We start from the raw sequence: 7,500 nt of genomic DNA, 5'->3' as shown, positions 1-7,500 counted from the left end.
ACACTATCCTCAAATAAAAGACCATTGTCATGATTAATCAATTTTTCAAAAGTCTTCTTGTAACGACTTACCAGTTTCCAAAGTAATTAAAACATAACCACCAACTTAATACATATCCAATCTTACCAGTTACAGATGCAAGTTGAAACCAGGGATTATTGCATGCAACTATTAATATCAACTCCACTGCAGTAAAGCGCCACGGATGGAATTGGACTGATAGATAATGAACACTGAGAGCAGTTCGGTTTATGCAGATCGGGAGATGCTGCGTTGGGATATGGGCGTGGGCGTGGGCGTGGGCGTGGGCGTGGGAGGGGGATGGGGAAGGGGAAGGGGAAGGGGAAGGGAAGGGGAAAGAAGAGAAAGGAAGAGAAGAAGGGAAAGGAAGGAATGGGAAGGTAAAGGAAGGGAAGATGGGAAAGGAAGGGAAGATGGGAAGGGAAAGGAAGGGAAGGAAAAGAAAGGAATAGAGGAGAAGGAAGGAAAGGAGTTTGAGAGGATGGGGAAAGAAGAGGAATGAAGAGAAGATGAGACGGGAAGGGAAGGGAAGGAAATGAAAAGGTTGGGAAAAGAAGGGAAGGGAAGGGAAGACAAGAGAAGAGACGGAAGGTTGAGATGGTGGGAGGAATGGAAAGAAAGGATAGGAAGGGAAGGGAGGGGAAGGGAAGAGAAGAGAGAGGAACGGAAGGGAAAGGATGGGATAGAAAGGAAAAAAGAAATAGAGGGAAAGAAGGATTGGGAAGGGAAAGGAGGGGTAGAGAAGGGCAGAGATGGGATAGGAGGGTAGAGAAAGGAGGGATGAAACGGGACCTAAGATTGGAAGGGAAGAGAGAGGAAAAAAAAAGGAAAGTACGGAAAAGGGAAAGAAAACTAAAGGAAATGACAGAAAGGGACTAAGCTAAGCAGGGATAGGAAGAAAAGGAATAGGATAAAATAGGTAAAATTCACTCTGAAGAACTTCAGCATCCTTTTCTCTATCCATTTCCTTGTGTTCTTCTGTTCTCACAGATGTTCTCGAAACCCAATCCAAAGAGCAAAGAACATTTCTTTTTCTTTTTTCTTTTTATTCTCATTTTGTTTTTCCATTCTTTCTGAACCTTAATCTTTCCATTCATTCTAAGTCTCAATCTTACTTTTTTTTTTTCTTTTTCTTTTTATTGTCTTTTTTTTTCTTTTTTTTTTGTGTGATTCTTAAGCTCATTTGTCGTATTTGACTTCATCTAGAATATTGCTAATCAGCTGAAATCCTTTTGCTACGTGTGTCAGCATTCACACGATGATGAATGTAGCAAGTCAAAGTTTTAAATGACTTGAAGCAAGATTACGCAGGACATGTTAGAGAAGATTTGCAATTCAAACTGTGCGAAATTGTAAAGGAAAGGAACATTCACTTTAGTTTCCCTGTAATTGCAACTTGACTTGCAAAGAATATCCTCATTATTGTTATTATCATTATTATTATTATTGTTGTTGTTGTTGTTATTATTATTATTGTTATCATTATTATTATTATTATTATTATTATTATTATTATTATTATTATTATTATTATTACTATTATTATTATTATTATCATTATTATTATTGTTATTATTATTGTTATTATTATTGTTATTATTATTATTATTATCATTATCATTATTATTACTATTACTATTATTAATACCCTCCTCATCATCATCCTTATCATCATCACCATTATCATTATCATTTTACAATTAAAATGCATTGTATGTAACGCTTATATACTAGAAGCTGAATCAATCACATAACATCCGCTTTAACACTGATTGCACTTTTGGTGAAGCAATAACACTGTATTCCATATAATCAAACATGTTGCATGAATTGCAATTAATAACTGATTTTGATTAAGTACATTAGTTAATTATTCTGAATCGGTAGTGGATGGCATCAGGAAGGGCATCCGGCGGTAAAAAAAAAATAAACAAAATCTTGTAAGACAAAATCGGATCAACGTGATTTGCAACAATGATCTTGCTTAGGAGGAAGGTTGCTGGAAGTTGGTGATGATGATAATGATGATAAGGATGGTGATAAAGTGGATAACTATAAAGAGGAGGAGGATGGTGATGATGATGGTGATGATAAGGATGATTATGATGATTATGAAGATGATGATGATGATAAAGATAAGGATGATGATAAAAATGATGATATAGATGATGCTAAATATGATGATGATGATAAAGATGATGATACAAATAATGAGGATGATGCAGATGATAATAAAGATGATGATGAGTGAGATAGCACAGAGGAAGAGGAAAAAGAAGTGAAATAGAATGGAAGCGAATAAGACGAAGAAGAGGAAGGAGAGAAAAAAGGACGGAGTAGTAGAATGAGAATGATAAGAAGAATTAGCAAGAAGAAGAAAGAGTGAAAGGGCAAAAAATGGAGAGAACGAAGAAGATGAAGAAGAAGAAGGAAAATGAGAAGAAGGTGAAGAAAAGAAGGAGACGAAAGAGGTAAAGAAGAAAACAAAACAGAAAAAGAAAAGTAAGAAAGAGAAACAGAAAATAAGGAAGACAGGGGACCTTCCTAACAACAGATCTATCTATCACACCATACACAAATATACACCTGTTCTATCTATCTATCTATCTATCGCCCAAAGACACGCAAAAACATATGCGTCTCAATAGACTATATCAAGAGACAAAACTCGCCAAACTTTCGTTTTGTTTTATATATATTTTTTAAAGGAAAGTTTGTAAGGGAAAAAAACAATGGTTAGATTAAGGTTGATTAATGAAGAGAGATTAAAACGTAAATAGCTGTTGATCTTATCGGTATTCAAGGTCTTGATAAGAAGTTATAATATGTACATTAATTCCTGCTTATAGATCTGAGTGGGATTTTTATTTTTTTCCTTCTTTTTTTTATCATTACGATTATGGTTCGGATTATCACCGGATTAATATCGTTATTTTTTTCGATATTGTTATTATTATTTTGTTATTATCTTAATGTTCATCATTCTAATCATCATTACTATCATCATCACTATCGCTATAGATATAAAGATGGAAGTGAAATATCTCTAAGGTTGATCTTCGCATTGTCTTTATTCTTCTTTCTCTTCTTAAATTATGCTTCCTTTAATATCTCAATCTTCCTCTCTTCCTGTAAGAATATATTATCATCTTTCTTCCACCGCGATCTTTCTCCATCCTCTTCATCTACCCAAAGTCACAAGACAAGCTGTAAGGAAGCTGTTCTTCTCTTCTCCTATGCACGGCGGCAGATGATGCTAAGATGCTAAGGGAATGCTTATTGATTTTTTTGGTTTCGTTTTTTCCGGTCTATTTTTTTTTTTTTTGGGGGGGGTGGGGGGGTTGTAAGCTGAGTTTCATGGTTATTGTGATTGTTTTTTGTTTTGTTTTAGTTTTTTGTTTTGTTTTGTTTATTGTTATTTTGTTGTAATGATAATGATGATGGAAATTATATTAATAATGGTAATAATGATAATGATAATAATTGATAGCAAAATCCATGTTAAATGTGATAATAATAGATAATGAAGATAATGATACTATTACTAATAAAAATGATAACAATGATAATGATAATAATAACAAATATAATGATCACAATAACAATAATTATGATAATGATGATGATAATGATGAAAACGAAAGTAAAGATTATGATAATAATAAAGATGAAAATAATAATCATATTGATGGTGATAACGATGATAATGAAATGTTAACTAAAGTAATAATGATAACAGTTATAATAGTAATGATAATGATGATAATATCAATAACAATGATAATAAGGACACGGATAAGAATAAGAACTAAAAGAAATAAAAAATAGGATCAATAATGATACATGTGCAATCTCGTGAGAAAAAACACAGTATATATTTTATATCAAAGTATTCATTCATCAAACCGATAGGGATATTAAGGATTATATATCCGTCTCCTGAGGACATTCAGAATTTACTCGCAAACAGGATAAAACTTTTTTCTTTTTTTTTATAATTCTTTTAGGAAGTTTTGTAACTCGTGTGGGGAGAGAAACGCTTTGAAAATAGTCAACTGTCTATTTATCCTTGCATCTTTCTGTCTTTCTATCTCTCTATCTATCTATCTTTTTTTCTCTACTTAGATATCTATCTATGTTGCTGCTAATCAAAATGTTCTATCTAATTCTTTTTCAATCTATATATCTATCAATTACAGGCTCACTTAATAAAACATCAGTTGATACGAAGCATGCAATATGTATCTGTTACCACGGAGAGATTGCAATAGATATATTTTTTTCTACCGCAACTTTCAAAGACAATGCTTCTCCGAACGTCAGAATACCGACTTTTTTTTTTTTTTTTTTTTTTTTTTGAGGAGGGGGGGGGGGTTGATCCATCCTGTGTTGAGTCGTGGTACGGGGAATGCGGTTCAAAAAGGACGTTTCAGATTGTAGAGGAAGAGGGAGAAGGAGAGGAAGGGGAAGAGGGAGAGGGAGAGGGAGAAGGAGAGGAAGGGAAGTGGGAGAGGAAGGGGGAGGGAGGGAGAGGAAGAGAGAGATGGAGAGGGAAAGGGAGACGAAGAGGGAGAGGGAGAGGGAGAGGTAGAGGGGAGGGAGAGGGAGAGGGAGAGGAGAGGAAGAGGGAGAAGGGAGAGGAGGAAAGGGAGAGGGGAAGGAAGGAGGGAGAGACGGAGAGAGAGAGAGGGGAGAGGAGATGGGATACGAAAGGGGGCAGAGGGAGAGGTAGAGGGGAGGGAGAGGGAAAGGGAAAGAGAAAGGGAGACAAAAAGGGAGAGGAAGAGGAAGAGGGAAAGGGACCGAGAGACGGAGCCGGAAACGGAGAGAGAGAGAGAGAGAGAGTAACAGAGAGAAACAGAGAGAGAGAGAAACAGAGAGAGAGAGAAAGAGAGAGAGAGAGAGAGACAGAGAGAGAGTCTGGCATCTCAGAAAGAGCTCATAGATCTTTGAGTCTCTTAAGCCATAAGTCATCACTTCAGTACGCCAGCTGCTTTGGTATTCGTTCCGCGGAAGAAGGATCCAGAGGCACTGTGCCATTGGATTTATAGCTGCTGAAGTAATATCAAACACATTTCTGGTGCAGAACCTGTGTCTGTTTGCGAGTGCGTTCTTGTTTTAGTCTCTAGTGTGGTTGTCTTAGTGCATTTATTTGTTTCATGTTCAGCGTATGAATTTATTTGTTTATATTTTTGTGCCTCTCTTTGTTCAAGTGTCTACATTTATTGTGTCTTTTTGGTGTTTTTACATTCGTGTTATGCTCGTGTTGTCCTACTTACTCCACCATGCCTGCTACCAAATGTGGAAATCTTCATTACATTAGTTAATGTAATAGTATAGCTATTGACCACTCAAACGCCAGGTGGTCTGTGTCCTAAAAGGGTCTAAGACGATTTGGCCAAATTTGAGACGCTCTCAGTCTTTATTGCTAGAAATTCGGTGTTTTTTTTTTTTTTTTTTTTTTTTTTTTTTTTTTTTTTATGTTTGTTTTTTTTTTTTTTTTTTTTTTTTTTTTTTTTTTTTTTTATTTTTGCAAGGCTAGATCTTAATCTATGTGTTGTTACAACCTATTTTTTCCTCCTTTTTTTCTTCCTTTTTTTTCCATTGCAGTGACTAGTTTGGCTTTCCCCCAGAGGTGAGTTTGACGGGGCGTATTTATTTCTTTTTTCCTCCTTCTTTCACTTTCTTCCGAGCGTCACAATTTTTGCCCTGATGTTGACGGGTGGTCCTTGTTTTGCCATTGTCAGTTCCATTCGGTTTTAGTTAATAATACTTGACTTGTAGAATAGTCTACATTGATTTCAGGGTTGTTGCAGTGGGTGGGGGGGGGTGGTTGGGGGTTGTGTTTTGGCTATGGTTTGTTGAAGTGGAGCTTGTAAATCGTCCAAACAAATTTTCCGAAGTGACTTTTGTTTTTTTTTTTTGACGGTTGGGGTATGTGTGATGACCTGTTATCCGTCACAATTTTCGAGTGACATTTTTTTTTTTTGTTTTTTTTTGTTTTTTTCTTTTGAGGTGAGGTACTCATGATAGAAAGCCATGACATAGAAGAGTGTTTCCTGTGTGGTCAACCGCGTTCTCATAAATATAGTGGTGCAGAATCTTCAGCTATATTGTAAGGTGAAGTTATAGCTGTTTTTGAACTTCCTCCACTTCGTCATTTTCAAATTTTGTGATACATATTACTTTATATTTCGATACGCCTGGTGTTACGCCTCGGTGTCTCACCCATTTTTATTTTCATCGTAAACTTGTAGGTATTATCTCTACGAAACAAATAGGTAATCCTTTGTTTAATGAATAACAGCATAACCATTTGCGCACCCAAACTCTACGGACATTGCAATGTGTCCGATGTTGATAATGAAAAGAAATGAGGGGGATGGGGGGGGGGGGGGGGGGGGGGGGGGGCGTGGACGGGGGCGAGGGGTAAACCATATATAATTATAATTATATATTATATTATATATATTTATTCGTTTTCTTATGTCAGTGTTATAACCAGCTGCTTCCTGGAAGTCTATGCAAAGAGTATAAATATTACCAAGGTCTTGTTATGACGGGTTAGGAATTGCTGTATCTTATTTTTTATCTCTCTCTCTCTCTCTCTCTCTCTCTCTCTCATTCCTCCTTCCTCCTTTCCTCCATCCTCCACTCTCTTCTCTCACCTCCACTCCCTCACCACTCTCTCTCTATCCTCTCGTCCACCTCCATCTGAATAATCAATTAAGATTCATCAATTTCCCATCGAGTTATTTTCACTTGGGAGATGATTCTGTTCCACAGCGATTTCTCTATTTTTTTGCGTTGTCTTTTTCACACTCGAGATTATTGCTCTCTTGGTCTGAAGGTTTACGGAGGATTGTGTGCAAATGTTGTCCTTTTTACGTGTTCGAGAGTGAGAGAGAGGGAGAGGGAGGGAGGGAGGGAGAGAAGGAGGGAGGGAGGGAGAGAGAGAGAGAGGGAGGGAGGGAGAGAGAGAGGGAGGGAGGGAGGGAGGGAGGGAGGGAGGGAGAGGGGGAGGGAGGGGGGGGAGGAGAGGGAGGAAGAGGGAGAGAAGGGAGGGAGAGAAGGAGGGAGGCAGGGAGGGAAAGGGAGAGGGAGAGAGAGTGAGAGAGGAGAGAGTTGAGAGAGAGAGTAGAGAGAGAGTAGAGAGAGATGTGAAGGTGGTGGAGGGTGGAGAAAGGAGGGAGGAAGGGAGATAAAGAGAACGGGAGGAGAGGTGGAGTGGGAGGGAGGGAGGGAGGGAGGGAAGAGAGAGGAGAATAAGAGAGAGGAAGAGAGAGAGAGAGAGAGAGAGAGAGAGAGAGAGAGAGAGAGAGAGAGAGGAATGGGGGAAGGGAGAGAGAAAGAGAAAGAGAGATAGATAGAGAGAAAGTGAGAGACAGACAGACAGACAGACAGACAGACAGCCAGACAAACAGACAGACAAACAGTCAGAGACAGAAACAAAGGCAGAAATCCAAGCGGAAGTGAATA

The 7,500-nt window shown here is 37.7% G+C and overlaps 1 protein-coding gene across 4 annotated transcripts in view; it reads left to right on the top strand.

The window, feature by feature from the left end:
* The window catches only part of LOC122256763 (secretin receptor), a 318,100-nt gene that overhangs the window by 3,667 nt on the left and 306,933 nt on the right, over positions 1–7,500 (top strand). The gene's annotated exons all lie outside the window — the stretch shown is intronic.

Source organism: Penaeus japonicus, unplaced genomic scaffold (assembly GCF_977035675.1).
Source record: "Penaeus japonicus unplaced genomic scaffold, GWHDUDI00000001_assembly GWHDUDI00000010, whole genome shotgun sequence".
In the NCBI taxonomy this organism is placed as follows: Eukaryota; Metazoa; Arthropoda; class Malacostraca; order Decapoda; family Penaeidae; genus Penaeus; species Penaeus japonicus.
The sequence above is the reverse complement of the archived record's forward strand: the minus strand, read 5'-3'. Positions and strand labels throughout refer to the sequence as shown.